Below are 26,700 nucleotides of genomic sequence, written 5' to 3'. Positions count from 1 at the left end.
GGCAGCGTCCTGCTTGGCAAGTTCATTCACGTGTTCCTCTATATATGTAAACCATATGGTGTAGCCTGTTTGCAGCCGAGATTAAGTTCGCCGCTTCTCTGATGCTTCGTAGCATAATGATAAAAAATGTGCCTCACATTTTTTTTTTGCTGTTCCTCTTCGCTGGCTGAGGCTTGCTTTTCAGCTCTCAATTATCCCGTGCACAGAGCAAAAGACCGCCTGCTCGCGCTACCGTGTGCCAGTTGAAAATTTTCGAACTTACCGTAATGTAAGTCGGTGAAATGCAGCCGCCGATAGCGCGGCTAAAACAGCCGAAAATTGTTCATGAAACCATCCATGCTCTCAGGTCGGTCGGTCGAGGCACGGCCATAAATGCGTAAATAAATAATAATTATTGGCCCGAATGGGCAGCATTATGGAAGAAAGGCAGATTGGGGGGAGGTGGGGATCGTTTCGGACTTGAGGTCAGTCAGTAGCATGCGAACAATAATCATTTCATCATTATTTGCCCAAGCAGCACAGGGCAATAACGATTATGAGGTATGTTTTTGCTATAATTTGATTACGTTTTTGGGCACCGAATTTCGGTACCATGACGATTTCGAACGTTTCGACACAGGTCTTCTTCAATCTGGCGTTACGTCCCAACTAGGACAAAGACTGGTACTTAGCTAATTGTTCTATAAAAAAAAACCACTGTTATTAACTGAGAAATGTTTTTGCCTATTGCCCAATTTTGCATTTATGTAATCAAATTGTTGAAGCAACGATCTAACAATATATTCTAACGGGATTATTTGAACTTTAAGCGGAATTTTGAGGATCCTGAGGAATACTAGCCGCTTCCTGAATATTTCTGGAGCAAAACCGACGAAAACTGAGGATTTCTAGAAGACACGTTTAGTGAAATTCTGAGTTTTCAGTGGGATCTTGAAATGGATTTGCTGATTTTGGAATCATTGCATTTTCTAGCAAAATGTAAAGGATTCTGAGCCATTTTCAAAGGATTTTAACCAGGCTCCTATGCATTCTTTATGAGATCCTGGAAAATCCTAGCGGAATCAATGAGTTTCCAGAATTGAATTCAGAAATTTCTATCAAAGTTTTGTGTGTTTTTCGAGTGAATTTGTAGCAAAATCTTGATAATAATAAGATGATAGGGATCTTCAAATTCTAAGCCTTGGCTTTCCAAGGTGTGCCTATACATTTCCTGGGCGCTTTCTGATAATTTTCATCGAAAACTTGAGGATTCATAGATGGATGCTAAAAAAAACTTAATGTTGCTATTTGTATAATGGATTCTTAAGAATTTTCAAGTAATTTTAGCAATATTTCATCGGAATCTATAGAAATGCTAACCTTCAAATTCCTAAAAAAGTCTGGAGATACCAAATGAGACCCTGAAATTTTCAGCAGATCTTTTGCAAACTAATATTTCTAATCATATATAACACAAGCAAAGTGACACGAATACCAATACACGATCAATTTTATACAACTCGATTTCCTCAGAATAAAAACGTATCGAAGTTTATTTGACTTCTTTTGAGAATAATAATGTCAGTCCAACAAGAAAGTGAATGCTTGGCAGCAATTTTTTTATATTTACTTTCTCACAGCAAACAAACAAAATTTTGTCAACATTGCACTACTACGCAGGCAATTTTGAGTCCCAGAAGCTACTACGAATGTTTGAACAGAACCCATCAACTCTTAGAACGGGCTAACCGAGCTTGAAGTTTGTATGAAGGAAACCGTCTAAATGTAGGAAAAAAAAGGTTTCATATACATTTTTGACCAGACTGAAACCGTTGTCCCCATATATTTGGCCGATTTTCTTCTAGATCATTTGGCTCCCATGGAGTTTACGAATTCCGTTCAAATTCTCACAGTAGCTTTTGGGGGTAAAAATGAATATATGCAACTTTAGATTTTCAAAATTTGATTTTTGTGATATAAAAATCGACCACCTTAGTCAACGGATTAGCATTTTTTTTTTTAATTTTCTTCCCAAGTATTTCAAAATGGTTTTGTGATCTAAAAGTATGATATCACCGGGAAAATCGGAATATTGCTAGAAAAATGCTAAACTGTTACTAAAGCTATCTGAACATGTAAGTGATGGAACAATATAAAAACATGTGTAAGATGTATTGAACAAAAAATGTAATTTTACATGTTATAGAACACGAAAACGATGGAATTGTGATTGACATTTCTCGAATCAGACACTAACATATTTAAAATTCAACACAAATTTACGTTACGAAAATTACTGTGGACGTGATTCACACTATGACTGCATAACACATGATGTAAGTGAAAAAACGACACAAAAATGTGTTGTAAAGCATGTATCGAACAACAAATATAATTTCAAACCTTAAAAAACATGAAATCCGTGTCACCATGATCGCCATTTACCGAATCAGACGCTATGGTATCTAAAATATGACACATTAGCTATAAGACTAAAATGGGCAGAAAAGTCCCTGTCGAAAAAAAAAACTTCAAGAATCTAAAAGTAATTTCATTAAAAACGTGGAAGAAATTTATAAGATATTTCGTCCAAAAGTTAGGATACAATTTTGATACAGTTACTACCTGTTTGTATTCCCAGACTGTAAATATTGAGGAACTATTTCCATTCCTAAAGAAAGCTTGATATACTGAACATATCATTCAGAGTCTCGCCATAGGTTGCGTCGGGCACATAAGCGCGATTTCAAACGAAAGCGAAGTTGAAGGTGTTCCTAATGAAGGAAAAGAATGTAAGATGAGAGCACATGTATTATACCAGTTGGCTAGAGCAAACCCAACTTCTAAAAACCGGTTGTAGCGATTTTTGCACCGCGGAGAGCTATCGCAGCATAACTACGGGACTTCAAACCCAAAGAACCAAATGAAGGTCCGCCTATCGATGACATCAACTATATGGCATGCTGGTTCAGGTTAGGTTAGGTGTACCTTCCGCGCCGGTTGTGGCCTATACTTGAAAATCGCATTCATCTCATTGGTTCTCTCCGCCCCGCATGCATGCAAAGTTTGAATTACAAACCATTGAACGAAGGCTCCTCGCAGTTGACCGACTAGGTATGCCTTCCAGCGACGAGTCGAGTCGTCGTTCCTTGAAGGGGGTCGTCGACGAAACTTGATTCGATGCCACACGGAGAACGGGAGAACCCGGAGAAGCGGGGTTGTAATTTAGTGAACCGTGTTCGATTTCGTATTCACGAAACGGTAATTGACATTTTGATGATGCTCGAAAAAAGAGGAGGGTATTCGAAATTAAATCGATAGTCCGGGCCCCAGTTGGTAGCGTACGTAAGGGGTGACTGAAAAATTCTTTTCAGAAGGGTCGTTGAAAACTAGTAATTTCGGAAAAAAAATTGAATGACGTCTATCAGCTGATTGACATTCGAAATCTCGGTGCATTTTTGTCGATTAATCCAATCCAAACTAATGGCATCAATTTATATTCCCATTTTGCTGCGTTCCCTAAAACTCATCGAACAACCCAAAACAAGCAACCCCCCGATTGCGGACGATGGCCATCCCGAAACTACATTGCCGAAAACAACAACATCAACTTTCATTAAGCACATATCTACAAAACGGCCCTTAATGGGCTATTTGTTACATTTATCGTTTTTAGCATTCGGTGTTATTACTCCCTCTGACGACCCTCTCGCTCCGGTGTAACATCAAGTGACACACTAGTGGAAACAATACTTCCATTTCCTCGACGACCATATGTACACTGAAACCTTCGATTACGCAATGGATCGGGGATACGTAAATAGAATTTACGATAATAAAATCATTACGTGAAAGAATATGCGTACGCTTGCAGATTATTATTTATTTAGTGGGTGTTACATCTATTAGTTTGATAGAACCTCGTTAACGATGTTACGTCAATTAACTCGGTCCATGGCTGTGTCCCTCCAAGTTTGATTATGATCTTCAGATCTTGTTATACCTGATCAAGCCACCTCGCTCGCTGTGCACCCCGCCGAATTCGATGCGAACACCATCTTTGCAGGGTTGTTGTCTGGTAGTCTTGCAACATGCCCTGCCCAACGCACCCTTCCGGCTTTAGCCACCTTCTGGATACTGGCTTCGCCGTAGAGCTGAGCGAGCTCGTGGTTCATTCTCCACCGCCACACACCGTTCTCCTACACACCGCCAAAGATCGTCCTAAGCACCCGACGTTCGAAGACTCCAAGTGCTTGCAGGTCCTCTCCCAGCATGGTCCATGGTCATGTCCATAGAGGATCACCGGTCTTATTAGCGTTTTGTACATGGTACATTTGGTGCGGGGTGAATCTTTCTCGATCGCAGCTTCATCTGAAGCCCATAGTAGGCGGGACTTCCACTGATCATGCGTCTTCGTACCATGACCCCACAGTTATGGATCAAATAGTGTGGAGTCCAACCTATAAAATTCAATAAAACGACATGGAAAACGTAAAATTGTAATTTAAAAGCACGAATTGAATCGTTTCAAGTTGGAACTACGGTTAGTAAACTGTTTTGAGTGTAAAATTTACGTAGGATTGCATAAAAAATAAATATTGTATCGGTTTCTGAAAACCATATTATGGATCAATTTTCATATTATGGATCAAATTGTAACATATTACGGATCAGTACGCAAAATCAAGAAATTTTCAACTCAATGCATCTGTATTGCATGATTTGGCAAAAAATAACAATATGTCACATATTACTGTAAAAAATAGCAGTGTTAGAGCTGGAAACAAGGGTAAAATGCCACTTTTTTTGTGATACTGCATTGTAGTAACTGAGACGTGTACTCTTTTCGCTCCACACCAAGTTTTCCACCCATTTTTGTCTGCTAAAAAATGAAATTAACAAACCTTGATGTTTTATTAGTTTTATCCTTAGTGCTATTGTCTGAAAATGTCGAATCCAATGCATAAAATGGCAGAAATCTACATTCTTTGGAAGTGATCCATAACCATGGTAAACAATCATTTCCTGGTCCATATTATGGATCACTAGTTAGAAGTGCTAATAATCGGTATTTAGAATCAACAATCAGGAAAAATGTTTTCCAAAGATAAATTCATACTAAATCGAAGCGAACGAGCATGTTTTATGCTAAAACATTTGAATTTTACCGCCTGTGGGAGCTTATGAATGATGACGCCACTTCTTACAGAAAACGACCATATAATGATAGCTGTGTGGTACCAGCTGAACATTTGTCAAATACACCGTTATTTAGCGGTTGAATGTTGTGCTTAACATTACAAATGGTAGGAAACAAATAGTGTAACATGGGAAAATATGTTTTACGTCAACGTTTATGTTTTGAGCGAGTTATCCGATGTTGAACGCCAAAGTGATCCATCGCTGTGGGTGATCCGTAACTGTGTGGGCATGGTATTTCACGACTAACGTTGTTATCAGCCGTTAACAAGGATCGTAGACGAACCCATCAACCACCTCAAAAGTATCCCCGTATATCGTAACACTGCTTCCTAGGCGGGATCTGTCGCGCTCGGTTCCACCTTTTCAGCATGTACTTTGTTTTTCACGTATTCACCACTAGACTGATGCATATTTTGAAATTTGTGCTCCCCTATGCTTAAACGGTGTCAATTATGATAAAAAAATTTCCCCAAAATTTGAAGTGGTTTGAAAGAAATTTTGTTGTGCGTACGCCATTTGAAGTTTATATGGAAATTACTATAAAAAAGGCAAAGCTTTTGTATTCAGTCCTCTAACTGCTTGAAATAATAATGTATGGAAATGTGTCAAACTCTTCTGATGTGAAATCTTCCCAGCTACAACATTGCCGAAGACCACATTTTGATGGGACGTAAGGATAATGTGTTATTCTTGATAACAAAGTCTTAACCATGCTGAGATGATCATTCACTTACTTTCAGAGCAACACTGCTTTTTTGCTGTAGAACATAGTAGCCTGGATTACTTTGATCTATTCTACCCGCCAAAATGCATAGCCAGTTTATGATTATGAATAGCAATTTATCCTGACGTCCAATCAAAATGTGGTCTTCGGCAAAGTTGTAGCTGAAAAGATTTCACATGAGAAGATTGTGTTCACTTTCCATAAACTTTAAATGGACTGTGCACAGTCAAATTTCTTCCGATTCATTTCAAACTTTGGGAGGATGTTATTTACCATAATATAAGTCGTTTAAGCATAGGGGAGCCAAAATTTCAAAATTTGCATCTCTCTACACACTTAAATTATATTCACCACGCATGTAGATCTGAAGGTCTATAATGGAGTTCTTACTTTGAGTATAGGCGTAACGAGTAACCCTTAAGAAACTTATGAACTATCCATTCGGGCTCCTACTAGGTTTACCAAATTTTGAGTTCAACGACTGATTCTTCTTCTTCTCCTTGGCATTACGTTCTCACTGGGACAGAGCCTGCTTTTCAGCTTAGTGTTCTTATGAGCACTTTCACAATTATTAACTTAGCTTACAATTATTAACTTATTACCTTAGCTTACTTTGTCAACACAACTGTTTAAGGTTATCCAATAACTCCTTCGAGTACAGGTTTTCCAGTGATCTTTTAAAAGTTTATGTACAAGATTGATACCCATAATGATTGACGACGATTGCAACGAGTGACGTTTCAGAGATTTTCGAATAAACATAACACCAAGCTCATATAGTTGGATGCTTTCGACTGTTATAAGTTTCAACGGGGATTTTCTTAGGGGTTTTCAGTCTTAACGGCAATCAGAACTAAAATATTTCTTGTACGCCCAACGTTCCGATTGTATTTTCAATCTTTCTCAAGGGTTCTAAAGGACAAATTGGACTTTGTTACATACATAATTTGAAATAAAAAGCACTGCTACTTACAGAAAATTTCGTTCTGTTTCTGATGGTTGTTTTTTATGCAGTGGGGTCAAGTTGAAGGATGAACACCAAAAACCTGACCCCAATCCATAAAAAAACAACTACCACACAAAGAACTTTTTTTTTGCAAGAAGCAGTCCTATTTGATTAACCTTAAAAAAGTGATGTTTGCTAATTCGAAGTCTTATACTTCGCTTGCTTCTGCTTAGACACCCATAGACAGACCCCTATATACTAGCAATTTTTGTCAAACACTTATCAGTTTAGACCAGGCCTCCAAATGGTCGTTTTTCTTTCTTGAAAAGAGAGCAAACCATGGTTTTGATTCATTTTTATTCATTAGATTTTGCTTCAATCTTAACTCAAAATAAGATTTCAATTCTGGGATACTTTATACTGCTTTCAACTTTGATTTTAATTATGAATTTCAAACGAATAAGTTAGGTATCTAGAGTCTACGCACTTTTCTTTAAAGTTCCAACTGTTTTACACATGAAATTCACTTGAGGTTTGTGATGAGGACGAAAAAAAACAATAGGGGTATTCACTTAAAGTTGCGTAAATAAGATTCTGCGTAATATTGGCAAAAGAAATATTTCAAATGAAATAATTCCTTTTCTGACTGTGATCTTTGACAAATGACGCGTTTAGAATCTAGTTACCCAACCAATGGACCGATGCACGAGTTCACTATCTGACGTTTGAGCGGTGCCGTGTTATTTACGTGACCATGGCAACAAGTGAATTCGGCACCGCTCAAACGTCTAATTCGTGAACTCATGCACAGGTTCATAACGATCAAAAAATTTGTTATCGTTTAACTCGATTCATATTTCATATGATAGGGGAAGTGGTGGTAAAATGAACATGGGTAAACTTCAATGAATTTTTATCATGCACGGACGATTTAGAGCATAAATTGGTGTGTTCAGGTTGATGCGGAGGTCAATTGAAGTGAAAATATCAACGAAAACTAAGAATTTAGAAAATCACATTTTAAAATTAGAACTGACGTAACTTTTCGCTCAGAGGCCTTGAGGTTTTTCAGTGAGGTAAATATCGTTATGATATGGTGTCGATTCTGAAATTTTTGAATTTCTTCCTGAATGGGTTACAATGCTTAATGGATATATTATCGGATGTGCAATGAAAATTTCCAAAAAATAATTGTTTTGCTCACGTTTTCCGCATGATGTTCATTTTACCACCAACAGCTGTTCATTTTACCTACATAGTGCAGGTAAAATGAACATTTGTATCGTTTTTTGCTTGCGATAAAAATATGTGAAAATTTAGCTATTTCAGTCTGAACTCGTTTCGCTGCTTTAGATAACATCCCTACCTTTGATGTTGTGCGATATAACTATAGAAATTCCTCGTTTTACTATTAGAAACAAGATGATAACCTTAAGGTGTTCATTTTACCACCCCTTCCCCTACCGATAAACTATTGGAATTCTTCGCAGCCAAAATGAAAGTTAAGGAAGAATACGGGTCATCGGGCGTAAACTGCCCTCGGAGAAGGATCCGAATCATCCGCTGTTTAAGAAGCACATCTTCGCACCGGACCAGATGTGGCCAAGTGACGTTTCTTGTACCTACTTCCTGCGACAGTTGCGTAAGTTGGCCACCGGTGAAATCGTTTTGGTCAAGTGCATCCTGGAAAAAAATCCGTTGCGCGTCAAGAACTTTGACATCTGGCTGCGCTACGATTCCCGATTCTCCGGTACGCTTAACATATACCGTGGTCTGACTGTTAGCTCAGTTCTACAGTGATATGGCTTCGCGTCACCGTACCCGTACCCAATCCATCAGAATCATCAAGGTCGAAACAGTTAAAGCCTCCAAGACTCGTCGTGCTCACATCAAGCAGTTCTACGACTCAACGATCCACTTCCCGCTGGTGCAATGATATCACCACAGGCGCTACCGGAAGCTTTTCTCGTTCCATCGACCGGATACCTACTACCAGTAAAATTGCACGAATAGCACTGTTAATTCCACTCTTTTTAGGTAGTAAGAAATTCATTACTACCGAAGCGCTTATAATATCTCTCAAATACTTGCATTATAAATACATGTATAGTCATTTTAAGTTTCAATAAATCAATAGTTATACGAAACATAAAATAGGTCAATCTTTCCTATCCATAATCCGAGTTACTCAAATAATCTGAATTACAGAAAACCTTGCTTGATAACAATTCTTTCGATAGCTTTGAACAAATGGAGAAAAAGCTCCTTTGAATGATTTGGCTGCGTTCAATGCTTAAATTATTGACCTTATAACCTATTTCTATACATGCGCAAACTGAGATACATATATCATATGATGCCATTAACTTGTATTCGTTGATTATACAGCATTATGGAACATTCCGTTAAGAATACGATCAAGAAGCATCAGTACGTCAGTATCGATTCATTATCGGATCCACTTATGTTTCGTGCAACAAAGATGAATTACTTGATATGTAACTAACGCATTTATCCCTTTCAAGTTGACTTAATTCAGCAAACGGGCATCAATTTTAACCTTTGGGCTGTCGCGCTGTTGTACTTTGTACAACAGTTGTGATTTATACGTTATCATTTTGCAACAAAGATATCTATCAACACCAAACCAAAATGTATCCCTCAAGAATCTTCATAAGAACAATACTCGACAGTTTTTATTTACAGTATGACCCTTTATAATGCAGTAAAATTAACAAATGCACATGAAAGTCGCATAATAATGAAAGTACAATATATGGTTCAAGTAAATCACAGTTTTAAATCGGTATATCTCAAAATCCAGATAATATCGAAACTTGGGGTCTTTAGTAAAGTTGTTCTGGAGGTGAAGCGCTATCTAATGGTACCTCATTTAATTAGGAATTTGACCGCTAGGTGGCACTAGTGAGCATGGAAGTTTGACTTTTGTTTTGCAAATATTTCAGGATCCTAATCATTTAGAAGGATGGCGTCTTCGGCAAAGTTGTTAAGTAAGTTAAGGACCGTCATTGTTCGAGCTAGTTTATTCAAAATTTTGCCACTAGGCGGCGCTTGTGTGCATGAAACTTTTGTATGCAGACATCTTAGGAGCCTGACCACTTAGAAGGATAGTGTCTTCGGCAAAGTAGTTCAGTAGCTCAAGGACTATCATTATTTGAGCCAATAAATAGGATATTTTGCCACCAGGCGATGCTAGTCAGCATAAAATTTTTGTTCTGCGGATACTGCACGATCTTGACTTTTTAGACAGGCACCTTTAGCAAAGTTGTTCAGAAGCTCAGGAACTATCTTTATTTTACAAAATCTCGAACTTTAAGGATTAAACAAAGAATAAATTTGAGCTCTCGAGCAACACTGCCGAAGACGCCATCTTTCTAAGTGATCAGGCTCCTTATATTTGCGAAACAAATGTTTCATGCTCACTAGCGCCGCCTGGTGGCAAAATTTTGAATCAACTAGCTCGAACAATGATAGTTCATAAGTTATCGAGCAACTTTGCCGAAGACGCCATCTTTCTAAGTGGTCAGGATCCTGAGATCTGCGAAACAAAAGCTTCATGCTCACTAGCGCCGCCTAGTGGCAAAATCCCGAATTTCTTAGCTAAAATAATGATAGCCCTTGAGCTACTGAACAACTTTGCCGAAGACGTCATCTTTCTAAAAGGTCAGACTCCTGGGATATTCGCAAAACCAAGGGTGTTGTACAAAGTACAACGCGCGACTACTCGCGTTACAAAAATTCGCGCGACGACCGAAAGGTTAATGATTGCTCAAGTAAACTTACTGTTATCATGAGCGTGGAGATGAAACATGAGTTGAAACTAGTGCACTGACGATAAATAGTTCTGGAAACTACTTGTTCTTCTTAGATGGTTAGACCAGCTATTATCCGGACGCTTCCTCCTAATGATTAAGGTGATTATAAAACGAAGCAAAACTTTGAATTTTCAAGTGCACAAGACGAGAGTACCGTTTTGACTCATATTCCGAACACTTAAGGCCAACAGTGACTTCAAATGCATCTGATGGGCATATATTAGCTGACATTTGTGAAAATTTTAATTTCTTCGCATAGTCTAACTGTTAGCTTTTAAGTGTACTGATAAAAATGTTTATTTAAACTTATATAGTATTGTTTATAGGTAAAAGTATGGAACAACGTTTTGATTCAAATGCCGAACACGATGATTAAATTGAATTGTAATTGATCGCCATTTCCTGGTAATTTGATGATATATTTCAGCGAAACATTTCAACCTCATCGCCATACAAAAAGCGAGTGTTCGGAATATGAGTCTGTTCGGAATTTGAGACAAAACGGTATCTGACAACAGATCGCGTAGAAAACCAATCAACTTGCTTGCTTGCTGGTGGTGACCAATGGGATAGATTTTTAACGCGGAGCGCTGTTTGGTTCTCAAGTCTTGTGCTCTTGAAAATTTGGGGTGTGGTTTCGTTTTATAATCACCTTAAGAGGAAAATAACCATCATCGTTTTAAAAATTTTCAAAACCAGTTTTTTCGCTCAAAATTGAAGCAATGCTCAAGAAAATCTATCATTGCATTGAACTTATTATGTGTAATGCAATGATAGATCTTCATGGGAATTTTTTAAAATTTGAACGTAAAAACTGGTTTTTCATTTTTGATGATTGCTGATGATTGAATGATGGAGTCTTGAGCCTTAATTGGACCATGTTCCAGATCCTCAATCCCATTTTGATCAAAGTTTAGACAATTACCTACATGTTGCGGAATTATTCGCGGACTTTTTGGACAATCATTTATCTGAATGTTTGTTTATCTTCTGATAACAGTTGTTACGACGACGAACGCATTCTTCGATCGAATTTATATAAATATTTGACAGTTGGAAATGTTTCATGTGCAGTTTACGCAATGTTGTGAAAGATTTAAAATAATCAAAAAACCGTCATTTATGCTGTTAAGTGAATACCCTTAATATGTTTAATATTCCATTCTATTCTATTCCACAGCCAATGTTGAAAAGCATCTTGAAAATTCCGGAATTTTTTCCAGTATTTTCTTATCAGCATTAATATTTGCAGTAAATCGGTAATATGTAACAAATATTGAAAGGGCCAGGCTCAGTGTGTCTACTTTGTATTTTTAGTTCAGAAATTGGCGGTAATTAGATTATACACTCATGAATAATATGATAGACGAAAATTTTTGAACCGTTTAAAGGAAGAAACGGAGACAACCGTACCAACCGTTTGATTTCAGAGGATAGCTAAAATCGTTGGGAGTGGCTTTGCTTAAAATGTCAGGGCACACTCCATTGTAGTAAACTTCTCTATTCCTGTAAATAATCTATCTCTATCCTCCTTGTAAATAATCTTCTATAGACTCCCTTTACCTTTGAGTTGCATAGCCGCTATAGCCATAAACTAGAATAATATTATTCTCTTCTCTAATTCGAAGAGCGTTCTGAAACTTTTTAAATGTTCTACAGCAGAAGAAACCCTACAACAGCATATAACATTGTAGTAATTTAAGATTAAACCCTTACAACTGCATTGAGACAATATTACAGTTAGAGCCTACATTTAGACGAATTTGTCGTCATTAGTACCATAAGGGCCGTCAATTAATTACGTATGGGTTTCTGGAGAGAGGGGGTGGAGTGTTTTGAGATTACTTACGCGTCATACAATTCGTTTTTCATTTTCATAAAGCAAATCTTACCATGGGAGGAAGGTCGGGGTTGAAAAATCCCGAAAATTGCCTTACAATATGACAATATTACAGTCGACTCTCCATAACTCGATATTCAAGGGACCATCGACGTATAGAACTATCGAGTTATAGAATGTACCGAAACAAAAAGTCACAAAATCGAAGGAACAAATTTCTGTAATTCTAATGCATAAATGATCACCTATGTAAAAATATAATATTATTTTGTTGATTGTACTTTACAAACTATTATTTGATTTATTTTTCGAAATGCTCGAAAAATCACTTTATTATGACTGGCAATATTTTTTTTATTTTATGTGTTTATGTGTTTTTTTCATCTCCAAACAAGAATCGGACCACGTTTCCCCAAATAAAAAAAAGATTTTAAAATAGATAGGGAGCCGGATCCTATTCTTGGCACTTTTGATGCACTTCGGCAGTGCGGTTTTTCAAATGCTACTGAGCTTATATGTGGCCACAACATGCGTCGTATTGAAGTGCTTCTTATTGCAAAGTTTGAGACAATTTGGCCGAGAAAAACCCCCCATGCCAAAGTGAATCATGGGAGTGCCCAAGTAGCTCTGCACCTATCGAGTTATGGAGAGAAATTTCCCTCTCGCGTGACATCGACTAGTGGAGATATCGAGTTATAGAAATATCGACTTATGGAGAGCACGATGTATGGAAAATTGAAGGGACCGAAAAATCCATCGAGTTATAGAGTATATCGAGTTATAGAACATTGAGTTGTGGAGAGTTAGCTGTATTTTAACAAGTATCCTCTACTACTTGACATAATGTCTCCACTTATGTGTTCTCAGAACACATCCTCAATAATTGATGAAGAATTTTCTTTGCTAAAGTTGCCAGTTTCTATTTTGCCAATCTCACGAAGTTTTTCGCTTCCAAGTTCCGCTGGAACGAGGCTAGCCACGTGGGGTATGCTAGTATGTTTGATATTATGTTAAATTTTATGACAATTACGAAGGATGCTTCCCCTCCTACGTCGATTTGACTAATTGACAGGCAGAGCTGCATTTTAATTAATTTTGAATAAAAGTTGCTGGACAACAGCCAAATTTGTTAAAAAAAACACTAAATTTGAAATTCCAACCTCAGAACTCCGGACATGGACATCACAATAAATTGGATACAAATGTTATAAATGCTTGGGAAGAATTCTCATGTAAAACTGAAAAGGATTCTCACAAAAACTTGTTAGCAGGATTACATAGAATCAAGAAAAGAATTCTCATAGATTCAAAGGCAGGAAATCTCGAACAAGTCTCCAATATAATCGTTGGTTTTATTCTGTCAGAAGAAATAGGTTCCTCATAGAATTCTGAACAGAAAAATCCAATACATGCCTAGACAGAATTTTCAAAAAAAAAATGTACTGAAACTCTGGCGGAATCCTGTGCGAAATTCTCACATAATCTTCAGAGTACCTACTGAACAACATTCCCAGAAAATATTGTAGCGATGATTTTCATAAATTTCTTAGAAGGAACGTTTTACCTGACCGACAAGCATTTGACCTTACCTTAGTTTTAGATTTTGATTGATTGTGTACAAACAAATTCTTTTCTATTCCTTCGTGTACATTTTGAAGAATATTTAATGTTTTCTTTATTTTATCATCTCAGCAACTTGGACGAACTCACTTGTTAGGATTCATTGAGTTCTAGTGAAACTTTCTTGTACAAAATAAACATTTGGAAGATTTGTAATATAAATTTTCTAAAAATTTAAAAAAGACTATTGTTGTCTAGAAACAATTCTTTTATTGCTGAAGTGTATGTAAGGGATCAACTTGTAATTCATTTAACACTTTATTTTTATTCAACAAAATTCACTACTTGAGTAGTTTCCACAGGTTTGTTTCAAGGCACAGGAAAACACTGTCGCTTGTTTAGTAAAAGAATCAAGATTATTTTTTGTGTAAAAATCACCGAAGATGTAAGTTTTTATATGATTGACGTCATGTATTTATTAACGTATGCTTTTTAGCTTTGTAGCATGTGGTAATGAATAACTAAGCATTTCTTTTACCCTGTTAAAAGAGTGTTTTTAATACATGCTTTATTTAATCTGTAAGGATTTGATGCATCTCTAATAAAACCTCAATAAATAACATCTAAGGTTAATAAGCTTTGAAATTGTTACTTGGGATCTGAAGCTGTGAAAACCAATAGTCAGAAGAGTTTTTAGATAACCGCAAAAAATCTTTGGACCAATCAAAACTATATATAAACCTTATTATTCATTAACGTCCAGAATCTTATTCATTAACGTCACTGATTATACTTGGAAATCTAAAGAAATCTTCAAATGAATTCTTGAATAACCTTACACAATCGTCTGACTCAAAACTACAGTTGACTCTCCACATCTCGATGTTCTACATCTCGATATCTCTCCCTATGTCGATGATTTCATAAGTCCCTTCAGTCTGCATACATTTCCACTCTCCATATCTCGATATCCTCCTTGTCTCGATATCTCCATATCTCGACGTGTTTCTGTTGATTTTTTGTTCTCAATTTTCTCTCCGTATGTCGATAAGACCAATATCGAAGGTTACTAGACCAAAGTTTTGGGATTCAAAACAAATTAGGAACGCAAAATGACGTCTGTTTGTGTATTACTTTCTTGGCAACGGAGTGTTTTTCAATCTAGTATTCATCAAAAATTTGTTCTTTGTCTCGATCTCTCCCTATCTCGATGGTCCCTTCGATATCGATATGTGGAGAGGCGACTGTATGATTATGTTTGTATTATTTTGCTTGAGTATAAACCTTATTCAAAAACCTTCGAGATCACTGACTAGATTTGTTGATCCCTTAGTCCTGTGCTCAACGGAGTTCTTGGGCTTCTGAACTGCAATTATAAAACTTACGTAAGTAGCATCCACGTAAATAGAGGTTCCAGTATACACAATCGAACCGAACAAACGGTACACAACCCAAAGCCGTCGGCGATATCGTCCCCGTTGGTCGACGCTCCGTGGGAGACGTCCAACTATTTGGACAACCATTACCCAGGACCAACGATGCGTGCATCGTTCGTTCCTTTCGTTTCGTATGAAATGCACCCATCGTAGTTCGGTACGGTACAAACATTTGGACCCCATACCTAGCAAGAGCAAAGCGGCGGGAAATAGTAGTGAGGCGCATGCTAGTGACAGTCACCAGAGAGCCGACGGTACGCGAGGCCATTAATTTGTGATATTTCTCAGATCATTATGTTCCGTAACAATGCACTCAGGTCTCGGATGCGGAACCGAAATGGAAGGCTTCCAGCAGGGAAAGGCGGATAAGGCTAAGACTGTGAGTAGGTATCGAGTATTTGATGTAATTCTCGTCCTATTAAGCACGAGTCAATCAAGATACTGTTCGTTGAGTTTGGGTACAAACCTTATGCGCAAATAGTTTGGTATTGTTTGTCGATGAATTATTCTCGAACTTCACGTTGTTCGATAACGTTTGTAGTCAGAAAAAGGATTATTTACGGCTGTGAAAGTTTTTTTTTTGACCTGGTTCAGCTTTCAAATCCAAGAAAGCCTACCGAAGAAAACAGAGCTTCTAAAATTACACAAAGTTGACCTATAATGAGTGTCTGTAGAAAGAGCAGCATAAAGAGCTATATAATTTCTTCTATGAAAACATAGTAATGAAATATAAGTAGAAAGAGCTCACCAATTTTTATCTCAGAACTCTGTACAGAAATTTTCCAGATGTAACGGTGATATCAGTACTTGATGCTAACAATCCATTGTAATACATTACACGAATAACAATTTGTAAAGTAGTTTCAAAGATGTTTGGAAACTATATTTGATTTATAATGTGAAATAAAAAGTTTAGTTTAATGTTTGTAATGCTCTGCGTGAGCGAGTAGGTGCCTCAATAAAAATTTAAATACGTCAGCACCCAATTCGCAAAGTCATAGCAATCAAACTTTTGCTAAACACTATTATTTTATCGCATCCTCAAAATCGATCAAGATCCTCCATTTCTTGGCATGGATTTCCGGCTTGGTTCATTCGGCCACGACAGCTCCATTCACCACATGCAGAAACCTCACCGGTTCCGCGCCCGCAAACCGAAGGGAATGCAAACGAAACCCCATGTGTCAGAAGACCACAGCGCGCTCGGTTTGCCGCCGATGGCCAACTTTTAATCGCTTGAAAATAGCAAATTAAAGCTCAGCTAAATGGAAAACAAACTTGAGTTTCCTCTTTTGTTGTCCGCCGTATCCGGAGCCCCCTCCGCCCCTTTTGCCCCAGACGGGAATCGAATGCACAGCCGAAGTGCAGTTGAAATTATCTTAATCTAAAATCGCCAGAAGCGCACGTTCACCGGAGAACAATGCACTTTTTCCTCGGTTTGCGCGAGAGGAGTTCGGTTCGGTTCGGGCGGGAATGCATTTCGTGATTGTGATTTAACGGTAAACCTTCGGTTTCTCGTCCCTAAAGTTTCGGATTACCTACGGCTGGAAGCGGTGGGTCCAAGCAAGCGTGTGCATAACCTCAAACAAAAAAAAGTCCATTCTAGCGTTGCCCCGCCGTAGGATGCATAGCAGGCTGTGAAGAATTTAGCATTTTATCTAGTTTGGTCAATCGCTGTCCTACCAAATACCAAATAGGCTAGCAATAGCACACAGCCAGGCGAGCAAACAAACAGAACAAAGTGCACAAATGCTGCGAAACGTTTGTCTGTCATTGTTTGCCCTATTGTTTGCAATCCTTCCTTCCTGTTTGGATGTGCATCGGGAAATTCGTTGTGTGTCTCCACACACTCTGACGGAACAGTGATGCGGTTGTTGCTGGCACGGTGCTTCATTTGCCGTTATAATAAAAAAATAGCCAAACGTTTTATATACTCATTCTATACCTTTGGGCAGATCATTGAAATTCTTTTATGACGAAATTTGAGTTACACTATTCCGTCTTTGGTCACATTCTTTTGAAGGCGTACCCGCCAAAATCAATTATTTTGAATATATTAACAATTTATTTGCTAACTAAAACTCGCATTTGAATGGTTCAAATTGTAACTAGTTTATTTGCAGGCTCAAATGATATGAGGCATTACGGAGCCGATTTTTCTGGTGAATACGGAAAATCTGTAGTTTTCAATATAACAAATTTAATAGTTCCTAGATAATTCATTCTAGCATTTATATACTATTATATTCTAATTCTAAGCGCTTACACAGCCAATGTTGAAAAGTATCCTGGAAATTCCGGAGTTTCTTCCAGTATTTTCTTGTCAGCATTAATATTTGCAGCAAATCGGTAATATGATATAAATATTAAAATGGCCAGGCCCACTGTGCCGACTTTGTATTGAAGATAGTTTCAAAATTGGTGGCGATCAGATTATTCACTCATGAATAATATGATAGATGAAAATTTCTAAACTGTTTGAAGGAAGTAACGGGGACAACCTACCAACCGTTTCATTTCAGGCGATAGATAAAATCGTTGGGAGTGGCTTTACTAAGAATGTTATGGCGCACTCCATCGTAGTGAACTATTCCTGGGATGGGACACAGGTATTTCTGCCTTATGCCCTGGCTCTAGAGCTTTGGTTTAAGCGCCATTACTCGCTCTCTGACATTAAAAGAAAAGAAAACAATAGTTCCATTCCCATTATGAAACAAATCAAGCAACAAAAGCCTATGAGCTGAAGACGGTGTAAATTGTCTTTAAAAATCAATGTATGGAAAACACAGGAGCAAGAATAGGCATTCATACATGGCCGCAAAATCAAAATTGAGGCTTGCTAGTAGCAAAAGTGATGCTGTCTCGGAAAAAGTGCCGCTGTGAAATCCACGGTTAAATCCATACACAAACTTTTCATGAAGCTAGAATTGACTTTTTCACATTTTGAAGCATTTGAAAATAATCAAATGGATTTCTCTCACCAAATTGATGTTCAACATATTCTTCCTCCAATTGTAAGTCCAAGCACTTCTCGATGGTTAAAATAGGACACCTGCTTGAAGTCTTGTAAATGAGGATCATCTGCTTCCAAATCCAGCGATTATTTTCTGGACTATCAAACAGCTCAAGAACAAGAAAGCAGCTGGGAAGGATGATATTGAAGCAGAACTTATTTAAATGGAAATGGGCCCGGATATGTTAATCTGCACCGATTAATAGTCAGGATCTGGGATACAGAACGGATACAGGATGAGTGAAAGGAGGAAGTAATATAACCAATATACAAAACGGGGGATAAGTTGGAATGTTATTGTTGTGCAATTTTCTCTGTCTGTTAGTCCCATGTTAGGTCATTGTAGAACAGTCCACCGTATCAGTTTTTTTTTTTTTTTTTTTTAAATTTCTTTATTAGTATTATTCCAAAGATTACATTCATTTCTTATATCTAGGTGTTCTGTGTTATTTGACAACACTATCATCCTAATTTGGTAAAACAAATTTAAGATTTAATTAACATTTTGTTAACAACATATTACATTTCATTTGCCGTAGCAGTTCAGTTTTTTTTTTTTACAGGTGAGTTGATGTCACCTGCTTATAAGAGAAAAAAAAATGTTTTTAATATACTTAACCTAACTTAACCTAAACATATAACGCATTAATCGTGACAATAGAAGATTGTAACGATTTTTGCCTGAAATTATTAATGATTTTATTTGACATTTGTTCCAATGTTTCAACATTGGATATTCTATGTAACTCATTGGTACTATACCAGGGAAGCCTCAGAATCATTTTCAAAATTTTATTTTGAATTTTCTGTAGAGCTTTCGTCCTCGTATTACAACAGCTAGACCATGTTGGTACAGCATACAGCATGAAAATTTGTTTGAATATCAAAAGCTTGTTCTTAAGACAAAGTTTTGATTTTCTATTAATAAGGGGATAGAGACATTTTACATATTTATTACATTTGGCTTGAATGCCCTCAATGTGATTTTTGAAAGTTAAATTCTTATCTAGCATGAGCCCTAGATACTTAACTTCATCTGACCAATTTATTGGAACCCCTCTCATCGTGACAACATGTCTACTTGAAGGTTTCAAATAAAGAGCTTTTGGTTTATGTGGGAATATTATTAGTTGAGTTTTGGAAGCATTAGGAGAAATCTTCCATTTTTGTAAGTATGAAGAAAAAATATCCAAACTTTTTTGCAATCGACTACAGATGACACGCAGGCTTCGTCCTTTGGCGGAGAGGCCTGTGTCATCCGCAAATAAAGATTTTTGACATCCCTGAGGTAACTCAGGTAAGTCAGATGTGAAAATATTGTATAATATTGGTCCCAAAATGCTGCCTTGAGGAACACCAGCTCTTACAGGAAGTCTTTCAGATCTGGAGTTTTGATAATTAACCTGAAGTGTACGATTTGACAGATAACTTTGAATTATTCTAACAATGTATGTTGGAAAATTAAAGTTTTTTAATTTTACAATCAAACCTTCATGCCAAACACTGTCGAATGCTTTTTCTATGTCTAGAAGAGCAAGACCAGTAGAATAGCCTTCAGATTTGTTGGAACGGATCAAATTTGTTACACGTAAAAGTTGATGAGTGGTCGAATGTCCATGGCGGAATCCGAACTGTTCATTGGCAAAAATTGAATTTTCGTTGATGTGGGCCATCATTCTGTTCAAAATAACCTTTTCAAAAAGTTTACTGATGGAGGAAAGCAAACTGATTGGACGATAGCTAGAAGCTTCTGCAGGATTTTTGTCTGGTTTTAAAATTGGAACAACCTTAGCATTTTTCCATTTGTCAGGAAAATATGCTAATGGAAAACATTTGTTAAATATATCAACTAAAAATGATAAGCTACTTTCTGGAAGTTTCTTGGTGAGGATGTAGAAAATTCCATCATCGCCAGGAGCTTTCATGTTTTTGAATTTTTTAATAATAGTTCTCACTTCTTCCAAATCAGTCTCCCAGGCATTTTCGAAAACGTTCTCTTGATTGAGAATATTTTCGAACTCCTGAGTAACTTCATTTTCAATTGGACTAGTAAGTCCTAAATTAAAATTGTGCGCACTTTCAAACTGCATAGCAAGTTTTTGAGCTTTTTCGCAATTAGTTAGTAATAATTTGTTTTCCTCTTTCAATGCCGGTATTGGCTTCTGAGGTTTTTTCAAGATTTTCGATAATTTCCAAAAGGGCTTAGAGCCAGGGTCCAATTGAGAAATTTTATTTTCAAAATTTTTGTTTCTTAATTGAGCAAAACGTTTCTTGATTTCTTTCTGCAAATCCTGCCATATAATTTTCATAACAGGATCGCGAGTGCGTTGAAATTGCCTTCTCCTCACGTTTTTAAGACGGATCAAGAGTTTAAGATCATCGTCTATAATCACGGATTCAAATTTTACTTCACATTTTGGAATTGCAATGCTCCGGGCTTCAACAATGGAATTTGTTAAAGTTTCAAGAGCATTGTCAATATCAAGTTTAGTTTCTAAAGAAATGTTAACATCAAGATTGGAATCAACATACGTTTTATATATATTCCAGTCGGCTCGTAAATAATTGAAAGTGGAGCTGATAGGATTGAGAATCGCTTCTTGGGATATTTGAAATGTAACAGGGACATGATCAGAATCAAAATCAGCATGAGTAATCATTTGGCTACAAAGATGACTAGAGTCGGTTAAGACCAAATCAATCGTAGATGGATTTCTAGAAGAGGAAAAACATGTGGGGCTATCAGGGTATTGAATTGAGAAATATCCTGAAGAGCACTCATCAAATAAAATTCTGCCGTTGGAATTACTTTGAGAATTATTCCATGACCGATGTTTGGCATTAAAGTCACCAATGACAAAAAGTTTTGACTTATTGCGAGTCAATTTTCGCAAGTCAGTTTTGAGCAAATCAACTTGCTGTCCAGAGCATTGAAAAGGCAAATAGGCAGCTATGAAAGTATATTTACCAAACTGTGTTTGAACAGAAACACCTAAAGCTTCAAAACTTTAGTTTCACATGACGAAAACAGTTGATGTTTTATACGCCTATGAATGATGATTGCATCTCCCTCACATGCACCATCAAGTCGATCATTACGATAAACAAAAAAGTTAGGATCTCTTTTGAGTTTAGATCCAGGTTTTAAATACGTTTCGGTAATAACTGCTATATGCACGTTATTAACCGTAAGAAAATTAAACAGCTCGTCCTCTTTGCCATTCAGAGAACGAGCATTCCAATTTAAAATATTTAAATTATTATTTGGATCCATTAGAAAAACGTAATCCAATAACAATTTGATTAGTAAATTTTACACCTACTTGGACTGCTTCAGTCATAGTGGTGGCTTTGAACATTGCATCAATCATTAGATTCAATTGTTCAGTTAGAAAATTAAAATCAGAGGCAGACATGTCATGTGATTTCCCATTGGAATTTCCGGTAGACGAAGAAGCGGAGTTACCTGTGGCGGTAGGGTTTTTTCCATTTGATTTGAAACAAGTAGAATGGGTACCCATGGATCGAACAGGGGAGGAGTTCGAATTTCCTGCTACGATATCGGCAAAGGATTTACCGTGGGTAGATACATTCGAAATAGCAAGATTCGAACGGCTACCCGACGGATTAAAATTAGTTTGTGAATGAGCATGATTATGATCTTCCTGATGGGTATGATTCATGATCAAGCGATCGTTAACTGAAAAATGAGCATTGTTCGATACTCTACCAGGCAAATTCCGGAAACGACCGTTATCGTAACGGATATTATCTTTCATCTGCCTGGCACGAGCCTCAATGACCTTTTTGCGTGAAGGACAATTCCAAAAATTGGACTTATGGTTAGCCCCGCAATTACAACATATGAATTTGGTGGTATCTTCCTTCACTGGACAGACGTCTTTGGCGTATCATGCATTTAGCATCCATGCGACAATTTTTTGTACCATGACCCCACTTTTGACACCGACGGCACTGAGTGGGGTTCTGGTAATTTCCTCCAGGTTTCTGGAAATGTTCCCATGTCACACGGACATCAAACAAAAGTTTTGCTTTTTCTAAAGCTTTAATATTATTTAGTTCTTTTTTGTTAAAGTGAACTAAATAAAATTCTTGGGAAAGCCCTTTCCGAACAATGCCAGATTGGGTTCTCTTTTTCATAATGATTACTTGGACTGGGGAAAATCCAAGTAAATCATTTATTCCATTTTTGATCTCTTCAGGTGATTTATAGTCACTTGAGAGACCTTTCAAGACAACTTTGAACAAACGTTCAGTTTTGTCGTCATAAGTAAAAAATTTGTGCTTCTTCTCTTCAAGATGTTTGAGAAGAAGCTCACGATCTTTAAGAGTTTCCGGCAAAACGCGACAGTCTCCTTTCTTTGCGATTTGGAAGGAAACCTTGATTCCCCTAATGGAGTTCAAGATCTCCTGCCTAAATCCCCCAAATTCGGAACAACTGACCACGATAGGCGGCACTCTTTGCTTCCTCACTTGAATCAAAGAGCCTGGGCTAGAGGTTGCTTCGATTTGGTGTTCGGAAAATTTGTCTAGAGCATCGAACTGATTGCTCATTTCGATACAATTATTCATTTCACCCTTGGAAGAAAGTTCGCATTCCGGGGAAGCGTCCTTTCTTCCATTCTTGCCACGTGTAGTGACAGTTTTAAAACCCACTTTTTTGGAAGGAAGTAGTGAATTCAGAGATTCACCCTTCCTTTTGTTAGTTGTTGATACCATGTTTAATTAATAAACGAAAGAAGACGTGACCTTCGAAAGGTTTTTTCCCAAGACGGTGTCCAAGAAGGATTACCACCGCTAGCTTTCGCCAACGGGTCCAACGAAAAATCGAAGGCACGGGTCCAAACAAGGATCGTAAAGGGATCAATAGTAGAAAAAATAGTACTGAAAAGTACTGTTTTTGTAGCACTGAAAAGTACTGTTTTATTGCTTTAGGTAGTTTTTAAGAAAACTTCCAAGAGCAGAGAGAATTCGTGTACGCACAGCACGAAGGTACGATGCGCACTGTCCACCGTATCAGTATTTCTTCTTTAGTATCATGCTATCCACTATCCAGCTTTTTACGCTAGCTTGCTATTATCTTTGAATCACCCCTTTTGACGTTTCTTGCTTACACTATAATTTTGTTTATGGTTTAATCTAAGCATCATCTACCGTCATTGCGTTGATGATTTTTTTTCGTGTTTATGCAAAGGAACGTCAAACAAAATAATCTCTTATTCAGGTAACAGAAATTTTTCCGGTTTTTCTGCGTTTAAAACAATTTGATACTATTTTTTGCCATTTTAGATTTATGATAAGCAGCCATCATCGACAGGTTATTTTAAGAACTGAACCACGTGAATGAATGTTACGAACAAACAACAAATTCAGTGCCAAACAAATTCCTCCAGAGATCAAATACTAATGAATTTGCTTGAGATTTTTCAGCAAGGCATATCATGAACGACCTTTGAATGAATCTATGGAGTTATGAGCTGTTCTCGTTTAAAGAACAACCCAAATCAATGCATGAACCGTTACTGGCTATTTCTGAATACAAAGGAGTCAAACATGTTTTTATCGCACCTCTAACTTGGGTCACGTTTTCCGGATCTAATAGGTAGATAGACTGTCCTCCACAAATGAAAGGCCTATGATATAAACAACTCGACTCGAGTGAAGTGACTTTCCATTTGGATTACACGGCAAGTCACTTCACTTAAGTTGAGAATTGTCACCTCGCTATACGAAACCGAGATTTCTCACATCATGCCACTCGTAGAATAAACCCAAATGTATTAGCGTATATGAATGACACAGACCTTGACGAAAATCGATATTCGAACATCTCAGACCACTAGACGTTTGAAAATTTGCATGTAAGTTTTGATACATCCCCTTTTTTATGAAGTTTACGGAAGATTAGCAAATAACGGCCGAGGATGGTTATATTAGCTGATCCTATTAATTAGAGTAACTGAGCCAATAACGGTGTCCGAAATGCTATTCTCTCGAATGTATCTGCAATAATTAGATCAGAAACGCTTTTCTTGTGTCGATGCCTAAAATGAATATACATTGCAATCAACAATCGAAGAGCAAAGCCTACTAAGACCTAACTATGAAATCGGTAGCCAAGAAATGTCAAAGTCAAATCACCCCCGCACTTTTACAGCTAACGTAAAAAGCTGGATAGGAGCTTTTAATACCCACCACTAGAATGATGCTTAGGATGTAGTTGGTAACCTTCAACGAGCTGCGAGATGGTAATCAAAATGATCTAACGGTCACGATGGCTCTACGAGAGAGATGGGCCACTGACCAGATGTTTGAGGACATGAACCCAATGAAACAGACTTCACTTGCGTTTGAACCATCAACTGAAGAAATTTCGAATACTAAAGAGATGAAAAGGAAAGTTGACAGTGAAAAAGATTAGAGAAAACAAGCAAGTATAAGTGGAGGTTAGAACGGTCGGTTGGGCAAGAGGTAATTCAAACAACCCTAGAAGCAACCCTTATTCTAATACCTTCATACGATCTCGGTAGAACCTCCCTGTTCTGGACAAAACATTGGTTCTGGATATCCATAATCAAGGCGTTAATACAAGAAAGTTTATGACAAATGATATGAAGTTCAAATAATATTTACCAACATTAAATCAATCTTTTCAAGCACTAGAATAAAATCCAACTAGAGTTTTATGTTGAAAATTGTTACTGTTAAATCCATGAACACAGTATAAGCCTACCCAATTCATGGAAAAGATCCCTCGAAAATTGCTTAATTTTGTAAAGCAGATAATCAGTTTTTTAAGCACATATAGTGATGCTTTGGAAAAATATGTGAGAACGGTGTATGGAGGAGAAGAATGAACCACGAGCTTGCGCATCTCTACGGCGAACTTAGTATCCAGAGAGAGATTCCAAAGCTGGGAAGGGTACGATGGGTGACAAAAACCCTTTGAAATAAAATGCATAGAGAAATGGCCCTTTTACCAAGTGTGTCCAGAAAGATCGAAGGTACACAACAAAACGAAACTAGTGATTTTCACCAACCCTGCCTTGATGGTTGTTCGCATGCTGGAATTATCTTGAACAGAGCTGTTAAATGTCATGAATATGACATGATGTTGACAATTGAAAATTGGTTAGGGGCGATCTATTAATTACGTAAGACAATTTTTAGGGTTTTTCATCCCCCCTCCCCCCATGGTAAGATTTTTTGTATGAACATTAAAAATAAATCGTATGGCGCGTAAGAAATCTCAAACCCCCCCTCTCCCCATAAACCCTTACATTATTAATGGATAGCCCCTTATATCATCCTTCCCCGTGGAAAACTTCATCGGAAAATATATCCCGATGACCTTTTCCGAATCACTATCGGTTGGTAATATTTGCTGATGCTATATTTCGCATGGAAGGCGGTGCTACATGTAATTGATTTTTTCCAAAATTTTGACATTTAGTAGCACTGATCTTGAAGTTTGTTTCATAATTCGTGTGTAGTATAGGCGTCTCCCTTCCAGCCGTATACCACTTACAATGAATTTATAATTATAACGAAAACAAATTTTATTGTTAATCAGAGCAAGGTGTAGTACACATTGCGTTCGTATGCGTCGAATTAGCAAGTTCTCGATTGAAAAAAAAAAACTTGAAACTTAATAAAAACAAGCTAAACTAGGCAATACCGATTTGATGAACAATGACATTAAAACGCGCTGTCTTGGGTAGGTATTATTTAGAACTTTGTAATACAACTTGCAGTTACGTAAGAAAGTGTAACAATTAGAAATGATGATCGTCGAACTATAAAGATTGTTACGTTGAAAAATGAAGTGTATTAGTATTTGAAAATGCGTAACTTAAAATTTCATCTAACGATTTTTCCAAAAATCTGTCCAGAGGTGAAAAGTAACTTTATAAACCGTCTGACTTTTAAAGTAATGATGATTTTTTGATAATAACAGCAAATGGAGCACCGTGTACTCTAGTACCGCTTTTGCATAATTGCAAATGGTTAGCGCTGAAATTTATGTTTGCTTTCTCCTACACCTTTCCCTCGCTCCACACCGTTAAAGGTAAATACACATAGTTTGCCGTACAATTTTCGGTACACTTAATCCCCCACTGTCTAGATAGGTCGTTTGGGAAGG

The 26,700-nt window shown here is 37.3% G+C and overlaps 1 protein-coding gene and 1 pseudogene across 6 annotated transcripts in view; one reads left to right on the top strand and one right to left on the bottom strand.

The window, feature by feature from the left end:
• The window catches only part of LOC110678101, a 101,715-nt pseudogene extending 92,928 nt beyond the window's left edge, over window positions 1–8,787 (top strand).
• The window catches only part of LOC110677849 (mucin-5AC-like), a 250,795-nt gene that overhangs the window by 140,505 nt on the left and 83,590 nt on the right, over window positions 1–26,700 (bottom strand). The gene's annotated exons all lie outside the window — the stretch shown is intronic.

The sequence above is a fragment of the Aedes aegypti genome, chromosome 3 (genome assembly GCF_002204515.2).
Source record: "Aedes aegypti strain LVP_AGWG chromosome 3, AaegL5.0 Primary Assembly, whole genome shotgun sequence".
NCBI lineage: Eukaryota > Metazoa > Arthropoda > Insecta > Diptera > Culicidae > Aedes > Aedes aegypti.
Note: the sequence above shows the minus strand (reverse complement) of the source record. Positions and strands in the feature narration are given on the sequence as shown.